Below are 17,995 nucleotides of genomic sequence, written 5' to 3'. Positions count from 1 at the left end.
GTCTCTAATGTCTGTTATATTCTAAAAGGTTTCCTCAACTTTATTTTTCAGATTAGTAATCTATTTTTATCTATGTCCTTTATACTGTTTAACTCCTCTGTTAATTTTAAAATTCCAGTGATCAAAATTCTAATTTCCAAGAATTCTTTATTTTCTGATTGCTCCTTTTTCATAACATAATGATGTTAAGAGACTTTCTATTCAAAGGGCCATTGAATTAGTATCCTGAGGATTCTAATAGGAGTGATTTAATATTTTCTTTAGTTCTTCAAATTATCTGTTTTCACCCATTATGCTAGTTCACTTAGCTCTTCTCTTTTATAGTTAGTTTTTATCCAAAGTCTGGCGACCCTTGGTTCCCCATTCATTCTGTGAAATGATGAGCAAGGCTGATTAATGCACAGAAGTGGAGTGGGTTTCCTGTGTGTCTCCATCATGCCTCTCTCCTGCCTGGAAGAAGGAGAGGAGTCTCCATCAGCCAGCCTGCTTTATCTCCACACACTCTGCACCCCTCCTCTCCACAGGTAAAATAAGAATTTATTACTCATTCGAGTACGTTAATAGCTTTGCCTCCTACCCTACATCTGTCATGGAGCTTAGCTTTCCCCCAGCCCTGTACCCAACTTCAAGGGCTCCTTGGGTGGCATCCTTACTTTCCTTATTAACTGGGAGCTTGGGGACAAGTACCTCTGCCACCTGTTGTTCAGTGTGAGACAGTGAGGACGGGGAGGGCTAGCCTAAATGTCCTAACGTGGGGGAAAAAAAAATTTCCCAGGACCTCTTTCTCCTCTCTCTGCTAGTTTACAGGCTGATATTAGCAGGTTCAGGAAAATAGAAGTTCACTGGTTTTCATCCTGGTTTATGTTAGCTTGTGGTGTTCTCTGTTCTGGCTGGTCCTATCCCTCCTATTTTCTATAGTCCAGAAATTTCTTAGTCTCTGGCAGAAAATGATACCTTTTCCTGTTACGAGCACTGTGACATGTTTGTCCGTTTTCTTTTATTTTAATGGGTTTTGAATAAAAAGAATGGAAAAGCCTATGTCCTCAGTTGTTCATGCTGATTCAGTCCCCTGGGCCCCTAAGCCCTTCCCCTCAGCTTTCCTTGCCTGAAATATTGGCTTAAAAAAAATCCCCTAAGGGGCGCCTGGGTGGCTTAGTCGGTTAAGCGTCCGACTTTCGCTTAGGTCATGATCTCACAGTTCCTGGTGGGTTCGAGCCCCGCGTCGGGCTCTGTGCTGACCGCCAGCTCAGAGCCTGGAGCCTGTTTCAGTCTGTGACTCCCTCTCTCTCTGACCCTCCCCTGCTCATGCTGTCTCTCTCTCTCTCTCTCTCCTAGCAATAAATAAAACATTAAAAAAAAAAATCCCCTAAACCCACCAGTCAGTGTATACACTGTCCTGAAATTTCTTTCTTAAAATATGATAATTGCGCAGTGAGATATTCCCTTACCATTTCTCCCCAAACTTTCTCACCTGTGGTGAGAAAGCAAGGACCCTGTGGTGAGGCTCCTGAGTCCAACTTGCAGAATCCTCCCAGCCAAGGATGAGATGTGCAAATTTGGGAGGGTGCCTTGCCAGATCACATAATGGTTTCCTCCATCCCAGGCACTGCAGAAAATAGGTTAATTAACAGGCCGGCTTCAGCCTTACTAAATTTATTATGAATTATATGTTCAGGGGTGTTGGTAAAAGGCCAACACTGGCATCTCTTTAACTAGTAATTATTGTGTTTTATTGTTGTGGACCTATAACGCATTAACAAGCCAGGACTCCGCTTTATTAGAATTCACATGGCTCCTCAGTTCCATGCATATTTATTATGCAAGAGAATGGGATTCTTCTTCTCTAGCCTTCACTAATTTAAAAGAAGATATCCTCAATGAAATGTATTCAAATATTTTGACATTTTGCTTCACCTCACTTACAGAGCAGAAATTGTTTCTGACAGTTATTATACACTGCTGGAATCCTGCTGCTTGGGCTGTTGAAGAACAGGTTGAAAAGACACAGCGCTTGCATTTTGTTCAAAGAGTGATTCTGTGGCTTAGAAATAGCAGCACTGTCAGCTGTGATTCACTGAGAGTTTAGATAATACCCAGTCTCTAGTCACTGCTAACATGGGCTTCTGGGCTTGGAGCGGAAGGAAATGAATGGAAGCTGGTGCCCTGAGGTTACTCAGGAGGATGAGTGTGAGATATGGGGCTGGACTTTGGCCACCTAAAATTTGGGTAGAAATCTTCCTTCCTCTTTTCCATGGTGTCAGCGCCCTCCTTGTCCCCCGCCCCCCGTTCTAACAAGCTTAAATTTCAAATGCATCCATTTCCACGAGGCACACAACAGTAAATGTTAAATTGAAACACTGGGGCATTACAGAAGCTTGAACTGTCTGAAGCGATTAGAGGCAACATTTGATGGGCATTTCTTTGATCTAACTGCACTGAAAGCCAAAAATCACTCCCGGATCATCTGTGAGGGGCCGTGGGATGATATGCCACATAACAGCTAACAAACCTAACAAGCAACTTGATGTGATTTCTTTCAGGGACCTTTGGTTTATCCAGTGGACTTCTGCTCTGCATGCAAAAGTATTCTTCTAAAGCAATAGGATGAAACACTTCCTTGCAAAGGGCCTGATGGTAGCAGTGGCAGAGTTTGGCACCAACAGATTGGCACAGAGCCACTGAGACAACCAGAAGCGTGGAGAAAAGCATTCAGCAGCCCAGTTGACACTGTGTATTAAGTTTTTCTCCCATTTCACATCGAATCCACCGCAAGGTCTGGAAGCAGAAGAGCGACTCAGGGTCAATGCTGATCAGCTGTGTGTTCAGAGAACATACCGTATATGGAGACATGGTTGGGTCTGTGGGGCATAAGTTAGTGAATCGAGAGCCCATGTGGGGATTGAACCCATTCTTACAGGTTAATAAACAAATATATCACAGATTGAGGACACACTGATGTTAAAAGAGAAGACTCATGGGGTAGTGGTTCTGCCTATATCAGACCGAAGCATCTGCAATTCTGGCTGGGGCAGACATGAGGGTCTGAGGGCATTTGGGGTTTGACATCCAGATCGGTTGAGGCTGAGGCAGCCCAGCTAAGGAGTCCCAGGAAGGGTCTCAGTGGGAGAAAAGGATCTTGCAGCAGGTCAGGGGATTTATTTGCTGGCCATGTCCGCAGGGACCTGTGAGTAAATCTAGAGGGCACTGAGGGGTGACGGGGCCCATTATTCATCAGAATGAGACGTGGCCAATTCAGCCCTCATTAGGGGTCTCTGCCAGGCAGTGAGAGGTCAGACCCCGGCAGCAACCTGGGAATAGATGAGAAAAAGCTTTTGCCACTTTGGAAAGATGAAAAGAAATGCACCTGATTTTTTTTTTTTTTTTTAAAGATAAAGTCAGCCTTAAAGAAACTACAGAAAACATGTCTACATTAGACCAGGTAAATTGTTCCAGGCAACTCTCTCAGTAAATAAAGCTGGTTAAGCAGGAAGAGAGGAAGTAGAATCCCAAAGCATTAATCACACTGAATTGCAAATTATCTGTTCCCTGTCTTATTCATTTTTATATCTTTAGTTAGTACCTTACAAAATGCTTGACACACAGTAAGTGCTAAATAAATATTGATGAATGAGTGTCAGACTTTTTCATCATCTCTAATGTAATCACAATCAGGAACCAGGCGGGAAGCCATATATTATAGTATTTTTTGAGGCCAGCCTTAACTGTGGCTACCCAGATAGCTTCTTAGGATGCATGGCTTGTGGGATCTAAAAATGTTCTGTTGCTCCAAAATATCTCCACATCCCTGAATTTCTGAATCTCTTCAAGTCACACATTTTCCATGGGCTGCGCTAATGCAGCTAAGTGCTCTATATGGATTATCTCATTTGGGGGTAATATTACTATCCCCGTTTTATGGTTGAGGAACCTGAAGCAAAGTGACTGGAGTTTACAGCTCTGGTAAAGATCTGAATTGGCTCCAGAGGTTGGGCTTTTCAGCACTATTCTATCCTGCCTCCTACACTATTCCTAAAAGCCTGTAACCATACAGATATCATTTAAGAAAGAAAAAACTTGGGCTCCTGGGTAGCTCAGTCGGTTAAGCATCCAAATTCAGCTCAGGTCATAATCTCACAGCTCCTGAGTTCAAGCCCTGCATCAGGTTCTGTGCTGACAGCTCAGAGCCTAGAGCTTCAGATTCTGTGTCTCCCCTTCTCTCTGCCTCTCCCCCATGCACGCTCTCTCTCTTTCTCTCTCTCAAAAATAAATAAAACATTAAAATGAAAGAAAGAAAGAAAATGAGTGGTCAATCATATTTTTTTAAATCGATTCCTCAGACAAATTAACTGGACACTGAAGACAGAGAACTAAGTTTGATGAGAAGGATGTTTTTGAAAATTCCAATCCCAGGGTTCTGATTCATTTATTTAGCACTTGCTGTGTGCTAAGCATTTTGTAAAATACTAACTGGAGATCTATGGCTGTATGGGTCTGTCTCTATCAGGCTAGTTTCATTTTCTGCCAGGGAAAACCCTTTCATCCACATGTGTATACCACAAAAGATGCATTACTTATTTAAGTTTTTAAATCAAATTTTAACTACCGATAGAATTGGGTAAATTTTTTTCTTCTTTACACTACTGCATCACCAGGAGTTGGAGATCAAACTGAATGAGAAGATTCACCAAGGGAACAGCCAAGTAATGGCTTCATAAAACGTGCTATTGTCCTATTAACTGGGGAGTGAGGCCACATTACAGTTATTAACTTCATTGCAGGGAAATTTCTATAGCAAAATCCCTATTCAAATGGTCATCTATGAAGGAAGAATGGATGTTTTTAGAAAGCGTCTTTAGTAAACATTGAGTTAAATAGAAGCAGTTATGTATGTAGTTTTTGTTATTTATATCTGAGACCACCTCTTCTTTCCCCTTGAACTATCCAGAAATTTTTGTGAGGGAAACTTACATAGCCTATGGCTCACATTGTGATATCAGCAATTTACTTACTTGTCTTCTCCCAACGTAGTGAAGCTCTAACCAATGTTAATAGTTATAACAAAGGTAACATTTGCACATGTAAATTCTTGAGTATCCTAGGAAAACTAGTCTTTCCTTAGCAGAGATTTCCAGAGATTTATAGTAAGTAGTATAGGATACTATTGGAATGAACATCTCCTCAAATTGGGCATGCAAAGCTTAGAAATTAAGAGGCTGTCAGCATATTTTTTGCTGTGAATTAAAGGCATCTGGATATCTAACCTAATATATATAATATAATGTATTTCTAAAATAATATTAAATATTGAATAATGTAATATGGCTTGTTATATTACTGATATATTTACATATATATAATCATATGTATATATGTATAGATGCATATTAAGGGTCTGCCCAGTGCCAGGTATTTAGAATAACAATGAACTGTCAGTGAACACTTCCTAAATGCCAGGCACTGTGCTTTAAAAATCCTTTTGCAGGATTTGATGAGGGAAGGTTTTATTGAATACTATTATCATCCCTGTTTTAAGGTAAGGAAACCAAGGCAAAGGTTAAATAACTTGCCCAAAGCCACTGAGCAAATAGCAGAACAGGAATTTGAAGGCTGCCTGGCCAGTCTGACTCCAGAGCCCATACTCTTAGCCTCTTTATACATGTGGTCTCATCTAATTAATAAATTCTAAAACATGGGTGACAGCGCTCCACTTCTGACTTGTTTGTGTTTCTCTTTGTGAATGAAGCCCCATTTACTCAAATGAAGACTACTTTATGACAGAAAATAGCCTTCACACAACGTTAATAAATGTGTGAAATGTGCCAATATCCTTGTGTCTGGCAAAACACTCTCAAGTTGAGGGTCAAATCAAGCTAATACTGACCTGGCTTCCTTTGTCCTATTCATTAACTTTCTTTCACTTTTGGAATGAATTCTGAAATGCTAGCACTGACCGTTCAGTCAAAACATGAGGTAAGTTATGTCTTGTTAGTCTAACCGTGGTTTGTGAAAACGCCAAGTAGTTTGAAGCAATTGCTATTTCCTACTGAATTAAGTGGACGGTTGTTCTTCACTAAAGTATTAGATGGTCTAAGTCTAGTTCATTCAGAATGTCCCAAAGCCTTTTGCTGGTTTTCAAATTAATGAGAGGTTCACTGTATATAGCATTGTCATCGAAATTTTAAAAGTGCTTTGGGGTGTGTCTGGGTGGCTCAGTCAGTTAAGCACCCAACTTCGGCTCAGGTCATGATCTCACAGTTCATGAACTCAAGCCCTGCATCCAGCTCTCTGCTGTCAGCATAGAGCTCACTTTGGTGCCTCTGACCCTCTCTGCCCCTCCCTGGTTCATGCTCGCTCTCTGAAAAATAAATAAACACTAAAAAATAACTTTAAAAAAGTGCTTTGGGAAACAATGATATAACATGCTTTTTAATTTTACTTTTATTTACATGCTTGGACCTTAAACCATTAAATTTTCACAAACTTTCTGGACTTAAAAACATTTCATTCCAAAGTTGAACACAATTATTGACATTATCAATATTTATTCAAAGTGTATTTCAAGTAGTTAATATGACTCAAATTTTGACCTTTTACTTAAACAATCCATCAAAATAATTTTAAAGGTATTTTTGAAATATGCATTTACCTATTTGGGCATTGCAGTGTTAAAAAAAACTTTCAATTTTTAAAAGTTTATTTATTCATTTTGAGAGAGACAGAGACAGCACAAGCTGGGGAGGGGCAGAGAGAGAGAGGAGGAGAGAGAGAATCCCAAGCAGGCTCCACACTGTCACTACAGAACCCGAGGTGGGCTTGAATTCACAAAGCCATGAAATCATGACCTGAGCTGAAACCAAGAGTCGAACCTTTAACAGGTTGAGCCACTGAGGTATCCCAAAAAGCTTACTTTTCTCTGAGTGTTGAATTCAGTACAAGATAGGTCAAAATTAATCTTTATTTTTAATGTTTATTTATTTATTTTGAGAAATAGAGTGAGCGAAGGAGGGGCAGAAAGAGAGAGAGAGAGAGAGAGAGAGAGAGAGAGAGAGAGAATCCCAAGGAGGCTCCACGCTGTCAGCCTTAAGTCCATTGTGGGGCTCAATCTCATGAACTATAAGATCATGGCCTGAAGCCAAGAGTTGGTGCTTAACCGACTGAGCCACCCAGGCACCTCAAAAATTCATCTTTAATATTAGCAAAGCTATGCCAGCTTTCTTTCTTGGATTTAACTTTGTAGGATATATCCTCTCAGTCCTTTTTCTACTTTCTTATTTCTTTTGTTATTTTTTTGCTCCAGCTTTATTGATATATAATTGATATATGGCATTGTATAAGTTTAAGGTGTACCACATGATGATTTAATACACAATATATTATGGAATGATGACCATAAAAAGATTGGTTAACCTCACATAATTATAAATTTTGTGTATTGAGAACATTTAGGATTTACTTTTCTATTCATTTATTCATTCATTTATATTTTGAGAAAGAGAACATGTGAGCCAGGGAGGGACAGAGGAAGAGCAAGAAAATCCCAAGCAGGCTCACAAACTGTGAGATCATGACCCGAGCCAAAATCAAGAGTCAGATGCTTAATTGACTGAGCCACCCAGGTGCTGCACCAAGATTTACTTTCTTAGCAACTTTCAAGTATATAATGTAATATTGTTAACTATAGTCATCTTGCTGCATATTAGGTTCCCAGGGTTTATTCATCTCATAACCAGAAGTTTGTACCCTTTAACCAACGTCTTCCCATTTACCAACTCTACCCCCAGCCCCTGACAGCCACCATTCTAATCTCTGTTTCTATGAATTAGGCTTTTTTAAGATTTCACTTATAAGTGAGATTATTTGGTATTTGTATTTCTCTGTCTGACTTGATTTACTTAACATAATGCCCTCAAGCTCCATCCATGTTGTCACAAATGAAAGGGTTTTTCCTTTTTTAAAAAAATAACATCCATCAATGGACACTTAGAATGTTTCAATGTCTTGGCTGTTATGAATAATGTTGCAATGAACATTGGGGTGCAGATATGTCTTAGAGATAGTAAGTTTCATTTCCTTTGGCACCCAGAAGTGGGATTGCTAGGTCACATGCTAATTCTATTTTTAATTATTTGAAGAAACTCCATACTGTTTTCCATAGTGGCTGTATCCTACTACCGTGCACAAGTATTCCTTTTCTTTATATCCTCATAAACACTTGTTATCCCTTGTCTTTCTGATAATAACCCTTCTAACAGGCGTGAGGTGGTATCTCATTTTGGTTTTGATTTGCATTTCCCCAATGATTAGTGATGTTGAGCATCTTTTCACATACCTGTTTGTCTTTTGTATGCCTTCTTTGGAAAATTGTCTCCTCAGTTCCTCTGCCCATTTATTAATCAGGTTTTGGGGGTTTTATTGCTATTGAGTTGTATGAGTTCCTTCTATAATTTAGATACTAACCCTTTAAGTGATATATGATTTGCAAATATTTCTTTCTCTTCTGTAAGTTGCCTCTTCATTTTGTTGATTTTGTTTTCTTTTGCTGTACAGAAGCTTTTTTGTTTGATGTAATCCCATTTGTTAACTTTTGCTTTTGTTGCTTGTATTTTCAGTATCATACCCTAAAAATCATTGCCAAGATCCCTGTCAAGGAGATTTCCCCCTATGTTTTCTTCTAGGAAGTATAGGGTTTCAGGCCTTATATTTAAGTCTTTCATATTTTTGAGTAAATTTTTTTGAGAGCATAAGATGGACATCCAATTCTATTCTTCTGCATGTGAATGTTATCCCAACATGATTTATTGAAGAGACTATCTTTTCCCCATTGAGAATTCTTCAATTCCTTGTCAATCAACTATTAGTTGGCTGTGTATGTATGGATTTACTTCTGGGTTTTCAATTCCATTAGATTGGTCTATATCTATGTTTGCTTTTATGTTTTACTCTGTTATGTGATAGTAGTATCATACTATTTTGATTATTACAGCTTTGCAGCCTAGTTTGAAATCAGGAGGTCTGAGTCCTCTAACTTTGTTCTTTATCAAGATTACTATGGCTATTAGGGGGGTTTTGTGGATCCATAGGAATTTTAGCATTTTTTTCTATTTTTGTGAAAAATATCATTGGAAGTTTGATAGGGGTTTCATTGAATCTATAGATGGATTTGGGTAATATGGATATTTTCACAGTATTAATTCTGACTAATGAACACAGGATATCTTTCCAATTATTTTTGTCTTCTTCAATTTCTTTCATCAGTATCTTATTGTTATCAGCAGACAGATCTTTTCTCACCTTGGTTAAATTTATTCCTAAGTATTTTGTTGGTTTTCATGCTGTTGTAAATGGGATTAAAAAAAATTCTTTCAGACATTTCATTGTTAGTGTATAGAAATGCAACTGATTCACATATCTTGATTTTTTTTTATCCTGAAACTTTACTCACTTTGTTTATTAGGTCTAATTGGTGGTCTTTAGGGTTTTCTATAATATATGATCAGTTCATCTCCAAACAGAGACAGTGTTACTTCTTCCTTCCTGATTTGGGTGTCTTTTATTCTTTATCTTACCTAATTGTTCTGGTTAGAACTTCCAGGACTATACTGAGTAGGAGTGGTAAGAGTAGGCATCATTGTCTTGTTTCTGATTCTGAAGGAGAAGCTCTCAGTTTTTCATCACTGAGTATGATGTTAGCTATGGATTTATTATATATGGACTTCATTATGTTGAGATACATCTCTTGTATACCCAATTAGTTGAGAAATTTTATCATGAAAGGTTGTTGAATTTTGCCATTTTTTCATGTATTGAGATGATGATCTGATTTTTATCATCAGATTTATTCTATTTATTTATTTATTTATTTATTCTATCATCAGATTTATTCTATTAATGTGATGTATTACATTTATTGATTTGCACTATGTTTATTGATTGAAACCATCCTTGCACCCGAAAGAAGAATCACATTTGATCATGATGTATGATCCTTTTAATTACTGTTGAGTTTGGTTTACCAGTATTTTGTTGATATTATTTTAGATCTATATTCATTGGGGATATTGGTCTGTATTTTTCATTTCTTGCAGTGTTTTTATGTGGCTTTGTTATCAGAGTAACACCAGACTCATAAAATGATTTTGGGAGTGTTCCCTCCTCTTCAATTTTTTGGAAGAATTTGAGAAGAATCAGTATTAGTTCTTCATAAAATATTTGATAGAATTCACCAGTGAAACATCTAGTCCTGGGTTTTTCTTTGTTGAGAGGTTTTTGATTATTGCTTCATTCTCCTTAGTCATTATTGGTTCTGTTCAGATTTTCTGTTTCTTCATGACTCAGTCTTGTTAGGTTTTATGTTTCTAAGAATTTATTCATTTATTCCAGGATACCTAATTTGCTGATGTACAATTGCTCATAAATAACCTCTGATGATCTTTGTATCTCTGTAGTGTCCATTGTAATGTCTCTTGTTTCATTTTTAATTTTGTTATTTGAATCCTCTTTCTTTTTTCTGTGGACAGTCTAGCTAAAGTTTTGTCAGTTTAGGGGCACCTGGGAGGCTCAGTGGGTTAAGCATCCAACTCTTGCTTTTAGCTCAGGTCGTAATCTCACAATTTCATGAGTTTGAGCCTGCTGTCAGGCTCTGCACTGACAGCATGGAGCCTGCTTGGGATTCTCTCTCTCTCTCTCTCTCTCTCTCTCACTGTCTCTGTTTCTCTCAAAATAAATAAACTTAAAAAAATAATCTGTTAAAAAAAGGGTTGTCAATTTTATCTTTTCAAAAAACCAACTCGTAGTTTCACTGATGTTTTTGCCTATTGTCTTTTTAGTCTCTATTTCAGTCATTTCTGCTCTGATTTTTATTATTTCCTTTTTTCTACTAACTTTGGGCTTAGTTTGTTCTTCTTTTCCTAATTCCTTATGAAAGTGAAGTTGTTTGAGATTTTTTTCTTTTCTTAACGTAGGCATTTATTACTACAAACTTATCCCATAAGTTGTGGTATGTTGTGTTTTCATCCTCATTTGTCTCAATATACTTTCTGGTTTATACTTTGAACATCTAGTGACCTGGCAGGAGGCTTCTCAGGCCCATTGTGTGAGAATCCAGTCATGGAAACTTATGTGCAAACTTCTCCTAGCATGACCACACTGAACAAGGTACTGGAGGCAATCCTATCCAGCAGGGGCCAGACAATATCCACACCTGCCCAAACCCCTGGTAGTAAGCCCACCAAGCACAGACCTACTGCAAACCCAGGGACAACCTCAGAACTGGCTTCAATCCAGGATGACTGTACGTCCAGAAGTAATTCCATCAGCACAGAAAACCTATAGGAGAAAGTCTTTACTGGTCCCTGAGGAGGCTCCTGCTTGGGACTGGATGGGCCTCTGGGTGGGCAAGAGTAGCCCTGACCATTGCTGAGAGGGCCTAGAATCATGTCTCAGGGCTGTTTCAGTTTACAGCCAAGATGAGGTCTACAGACCTGGCTTTGGAGGCAAGAATAGGCCTATCTCCCACTGAGTCCCTGGGTGGGGTGGACTGCTCCCTGACTGTGGCTGGGGGGTCAGGAGCCAAGAAGAGGACACTTTCAGAATCTCTGAGGTTGTAGACATGAATATCTCCCACTGGGCCCGTGGATCTGTGGGACTCCTGGCCTACTGTGAGCAAGGGGAAGCTGGAGCTGAGTATAGGGGACTTTCAGGATCTCCAGGAAAGCGAAAGGGTATCTCCTGCCAGGTCCCCATGCCAGTAGGTCTGTTCATGGACTGTGGCTGTGATGGGCTCAATCCCAGTTAGAGGAACTTTTAAGAATCTACAACCTAAATGGGTTTGGCAGGCTTACCTTCAGGTGCTCCCCACACTGCACCTAAGAGGACCTGGAGCTATTCCTGGGCCACTTTAGTGTCCACAGCTAGGTCCAAGGTCTCTATGCCTATTACCTGATGCATAGATAAGTGTGACCCCTCTCTGGTCCATTGGTGGATAGTGTTGGTGACAGAGCCAAAGCCAAATGGGGCTGCAGTCACGTCCCTAGGGTAGTGAGCTGTTTCTGGGTCTGTGGCCAGGATCACAGTTAGTGACTGATTGCCTGGGTGCAAGCCTGCCTTCTCATAACAGCTCACCTCAGTCTCAAACTGCACCAGGGTTTCACAGGGTCTTGCCTGGATCCTGGAACCCCACAAAGGCACTTTTGTCATGGATGGATGCCAGTTGTTGTTGTTAAGGTGGGGGATACAAGTGGAAGACATCTTATTTGACCATCTTGCTGTGTTCACCTCCATTCTTTTTCTTTACACTCTGCTAAGTCCATGGGCTTAAATGTGTCTCTGTTAAGCAGTAAACTATTGTTTCATCCTAGGAATTTTGAAAATTATTAGACATATTTTATCTTGAAACCCAGAGAACCAAAGTGTCATCATGACCCCTTTAGTAGGTCAGGGAATAATAGGGACCAGGTAATAAAGGGAGTTCTGGCTAAATTCAGTTCCCAATGGGCCCACTGAGTCTGAAGACCCACTCAACGGTCACTTCCCAGTCCTGAATGTATACCTGTAATTAATATACTTGGTAGTTGAAGTCTCTCCACACACTGGGTCCTTAACTTGCATGGTAAGAGCTCTCATAGTGAGGTAGGCTATATAGAAATATCTGAGACTGCCAGCCATGCCAGCCAAGATAGTAAGTCAAAAACAGTACTTCTCTTAGGAGTATTGGCAGGAGATTGATGTCACCATTAAAAGACCTACAGGATTCAGAGCTGGTGGCCCCATCATATGTCCATTTAATTCACCAGTCTGGCTAATGAAGAAACTGAATGTATCCTGGAGAATGGCTGTAGACTACTGCTAGCTCAACCAAGTAGTTTTCCTGCTTCACAGAAGTGAACTTCTTACTTCACACAGCTTCATCTGATATGCCATGGTGTTGTTTCTGGTACAGATTAACAAGGCCTCAGGGGTGCCTGGGTGGCTCAGTCAGTTATGCGTCCAACTCAGTTTCAGCTCAGGTCATGATCTCACAGTTCCGTGAATTTGAGGCCCGGGCTGACAGCTGTGAAGTCTGTTTGGGATTCTCTGTCTCTCTGCCCCTCCCCAACTCATGTTGTCGCAGCCTCTCTCAAAATAAATAAACTTAAAAACAAAAACAAGTCCTCAGATGTATGGAAGGCTGTCACCAATCAAACAGATGTATTCTTTTTGCATTCTAATTAGGAAAGAAGAGGAGAGGATCACCTGGGGGTGGGAGGGTCTGAATTTTGGTTTCTGCTCAGGTCATGAGCTCACGGATCTCATGGCTCACATTGGGCTCTATGCTAACAGTGCAGCGCTTGCTTGGCATTCTCTCTCTCTCTCCCCGACCCTTGCTCACACTGTCTCTGTCTCTCTCAAAAATAAATAAATAATCTTTTTAAAAAGGAAAAGAAGAAAAGAAACAGTTCACATGAACTTGGGATGGGCAATATTTGTTCATAATTTTGCCTCAGGGCTATGTTAATTCCCCTGCTTTCTGCCATTATCTAGTCCAAAGAGGTGTGACGTGCTTGGATATCTCAAAGAAGGTCACACTGCTCCATTACATCCGTGACATCATGCTCTTTGGACAGGATGAGAAAGAGATGGCTAACATGCTTGAAGCCCTGGTAAGTTCCCTGTACTCCACAAAGTAGGAAAGTAAACTCTATGAAAACTCAGGGGAACTTCTACTCCAGTTAAGTTTATAGGGATCCAGTTTCTAGGAGTTCAGAAATAACCTGGAATCTTTCCTACAAAATAAAAAAAGACAGATTGTTGAATCTTGCATTCCCTGCCACAAAGAAGGGAACATAGTGTCTGGTGGGTCCTCCTCAAGGGGTCTGGAGGGAACACACTCCACACCTAGGAATGTAGCTCCTGCTCTGTCTTGGTAGAGACAATGAAGTACCAAGTGGCCAGGTATCTAAACTGTTTAGTATAAGCTGGGTTCTGTCAGACCCACCAAGCCATAAATTTGGGTGAACCCAACAGCAATATATTATAAGATGGAAATGGAACATCCAGAATCAAGACTGGGAGTAGAGTAGGTTGCAAGAGCAAGTCTTACATCACCCACCGCAGGTGTCCAGCCTCCATCTCACGGCTCACACATATAGGCATATGGGCATCCCTGTGGGACTAGGTGAAGGAGGAGGAGAAGGCTCAAATTTGGTTCATGGATGGGGCTCCTCTGTAGGTGGATACAAGCTGCATGTGCATAGCAGCTGCATTCAGAAGTAACCTTGACAGACAAAGGAGAAAGAAAAGATTTGTAATGGCACGTGTAGCCCCAGGTGAGAATATATAGAGATATTTGGGTAGTGACTAGTGATGTGGCTGGGCAGTCAGAGACCTGGAAGGAAAATAACTGAAAGTTTTGAGACAAAGAGGTCTGGGGTACAGGCATTTGGGTGATACAAGGGCATGGGTGTGAAGTGTGAGAATTTTTGTATCACATATTAGTGCCCTCCAGAAAATATCCATCAAGCAAGAGGCACTCGATTACCAAGTAGACAAAATGACCCTCACCAGCCTTCTTCATCAGCCAACCCCCAACTGGAATGTTGGGCCTACAAGTGAAATGTCCATAGTAACAGAGATGGAGGCCACAGGCCACAAAGACCAGCTGAAGTGACAGCTGAGGGTGAGGGCAATTTAGAACAGATTATGTGGAAAGGTTACCCCTATTTACACCCCAAGATGGACTGCAGCAACGAGGTCAGTAGTTCATCCCACTAATTCCTATCTCTAATTTTTTTCTCAGGGAAAGAGGCCAACGAGATCATGAAGGTGCTGCTCCCTGAAACTGCGTGGAGGAGAGCTGTGTGGCACAAAGGGTGGAATGTAGTGGCAATGAAAATATACCAGTCAGATCTCCTATTATGGAAACCATAATTGACTGATTACCCCAGCTGCTGTCCAATTGAATCTACCACTATGTCTACACAGAAACAACACTTCTTGTGGGCAACTCCCAGCTAGTGACTGAGCACAGAAGGGTGCTAACACAAGCCCACCGCAGCAAAATGTAGGACTCCCCAATAAAGCAACTTTGACCTTAGGACCTGCCCCGCCCCCGCCCCCACATCAGCCTGGCCAAAACTTTGTTGGAACTGTTCTGAATTCTGAGACTTTATATAAACACCTCCTCCCTCCTTCCATAGGAATCACACTTGCATTGTGGTTTGAAGCTTCTTTCTACTTTTTCCTGCTCCCTTCTGCCTCTTGCACAAGTGTTTCTCCCAGTAAATCTCCAGCACATCTATTACTTAGTGTAATCTTCTAGGAGGACCTAAACGGCACAACCATCTAGAGTTCTTACCTTCTTTTATATTTTGGTTGAAAATTTCCATTTCTTAAAATGTATTCCAGCTTTCTTGTGAAATTCTCTCCCTCTTCTTTCTTGAATATATTAACCACAGCTATTTTAAAGTCCCTACCTGATAGTTCTAACATCTGGATCACCAATAGATCTCTTTCTATTTTTTTTTCTCTTTGTTTTTGGACATTTGGTCTAGTTTTTGGCATTCCTGGTAAGTATTTATTGAATCCTGGACAATATATTTTTGAAATTATAGAGGCTCTTGGTGTTTTTCCAGAAAAGTTTTAATTTTCTTCTTGCAGGTAGAGTATGGACAGACCACCTTGATCTAGTCAAAGTTGAGTTTCAAGCTTTGTTAGAGCTAGTATGTGTCTGATTTAGTCTTGCCCTTCTGGTATACTTAGGGTATAGCCTTGCTAGGGTCTCAGCTGAAAACTTGGATTGTTTACCATTGTCCCTAGCAGGCTCTGAGCCCCACCCTCTGCTTCCCCAGATCCAGAAGACTGCTTACATCTCTGCTGAGCTCTTTATCTTCCTGAATGCTGCTTTTTGTGTCTTGGTGTCTCGATATCTCTCCTTACGTCTTCACCACTTACAATTCACCAAGTGCCTCAAAAAGAAATTGCAGACATAATTTCTAGATCATGTCTCTGTGGTTGCCTCTTCTTCTGGCCTCTCAAGTCTTAGCTACCTTGGAAACTCTAAACTCCAATTTTTATCTTTCAGTTCAATGAAACCACAGAAAGCTTCAGTCCATTGCTTTCTGCTTGCCTTCTTTTCTCCATTTCTTGGATTGGCAAATGCACAAAGGAATAAATAGATGCAAGAATGAGGTTCATCTGAGTATTCTTTCCTTCTCTCTTGGACATTGGTCCTGCAATCCTGGCTTCCTTGATGGCCATCTGATGGATTCAAACACTCTTCTTTTATCCAGTTTTTCAGGCTCCAAATATGCTACACTTCTTCCTAACCCTGGGCCTCTGTACATGCTCTTGTCACCTCTTACCACATATTCCCACCTCATTCAGCTATTTAGTAAGCACTTTTCTTTCAGATATTACCTACACTATTGTTTCTACAGAGAAGCCTACTCTAACATCCTTTGCTAGATTCAACCCTCTCTTATAGGCTTTCAGGATACCACACTCACCTCTACTTTCTAGCTGTCATCATTGGTACAATTTATATTTATTAGTGTAATTATTGGCTTAAATTCTCTCTTCTATTATACAATGAGCTTAGTGTGGCTATTTATCATGTCTGATCAACATTATACCCTCAGTGATTAAGGAGTGCCTGACACATAAGGAATGCTCAATAAATAGCTATTGAATGAATGTGGTACCATAATCACTTTTTGAAGTAGCTCATCCACTATATTAGAATATGAATATATGAATTAAGACTCTGTCAATGAGTTAATGAAGCCAATAGCCAACTGCCGAATAGTGTCCTTCTCACTAATAATTACACTGTGTGTGTGTGCATAATTGAAATTGAATTATATATGGCAAAAATGTAAACTTCTCAGTAGTAGGAAAGAGACTTCTTGAATGAATACTTGAATATTCATTGAAATCAGCAAACTACAAAGATCTCCAGGGATATAATTTCTGACTCTGATAAGAGCATTTATGCAGCAATTCATTGAGCAACTCTACCAAAATGAAACGCTGACAAAAAGAAGAAAGATCAAAGCATTCTTTCAAGGACAGAGCAGGAATCAGGCAGTGCAAAAGGAAGGCATGATGTGTTTGGCAGAAAGGGTTAGTGAGAGGGAGAAACAGCAGAGAATGAATTGCTGGGGAGAGCAGAAAGTCCAAAGTGCTGTGTTACCTGTCTTCAACATCGATCAAAAAAATACCCCAACATTCCCACTTCCCCAACTTCATAAAACAAATAGGGTGGGAAGTTAATTCCAAGTAGCCTAATCATTGTGTTGAAATATCCTAGGAGGCCCAAAGCACTCTTCATGTGTCAAGGGCTTCCACTACTCTGTTGAAAAACTAGCAAGTCAGAAGATAAATATTGGACAGAATATTAGTTGGTACATGGAACTAGTTAAGGTTTACTCTGGCTACCTGAAGCCAAAAATGCATATTTGGTCAACTCACCCAAATAACCAATCAAATCATCCAAATGAGCAGTTTCATTGAACTAGTTAATTTAGTCACAGGTGGGTAGAGCAACTCCACAGAGAGATTCTTAAATACAAGGTCTGTTAGTCTTTTGGAACCTGACTCCACCACACCGTCGACATATTTTGCTTATTAGTAACATTCTCAACAAAGGCCTAGCAGCAGGGCTTCTAGTCCAGTTTCTTCGGGTAATATCCACACAGCCAATTGCATTAAATCTGTCATAATATGTATTGGGTACTACCATGTGCCAGGCACTGTGTCAGGTATGCTGTGGTAGTTTGAACCACAGACTCTATTCCTGGTTTCATGAAGCTTGCAGTCCATGGGGTCAAAAGAAGCACTAATTATTTTTTTAATGTTTTTTATTTATTTTTGAGAGAGAGAGAGACAGCGTGAGCAGGGGAGGGTCAGGGAGAGAGAGGGAGATACAGAATCTGAAGCAGGCCCCAGGCTCTGAGCTGTCAGCACAGAGCCCAACACAGGGCTTAAGCCCACGAACTGTGAGATCATGACCTGAGCCAAA

The sequence above is a fragment of the Hyaena hyaena genome, unplaced genomic scaffold, assembly GCF_003009895.1.
Source record: "Hyaena hyaena isolate Hyena2069 unplaced genomic scaffold, ASM300989v1 scaffold_408, whole genome shotgun sequence".
NCBI lineage: Eukaryota > Metazoa > Chordata > Mammalia > Carnivora > Hyaenidae > Hyaena > Hyaena hyaena.
Note: the sequence above shows the minus strand (reverse complement) of the source record.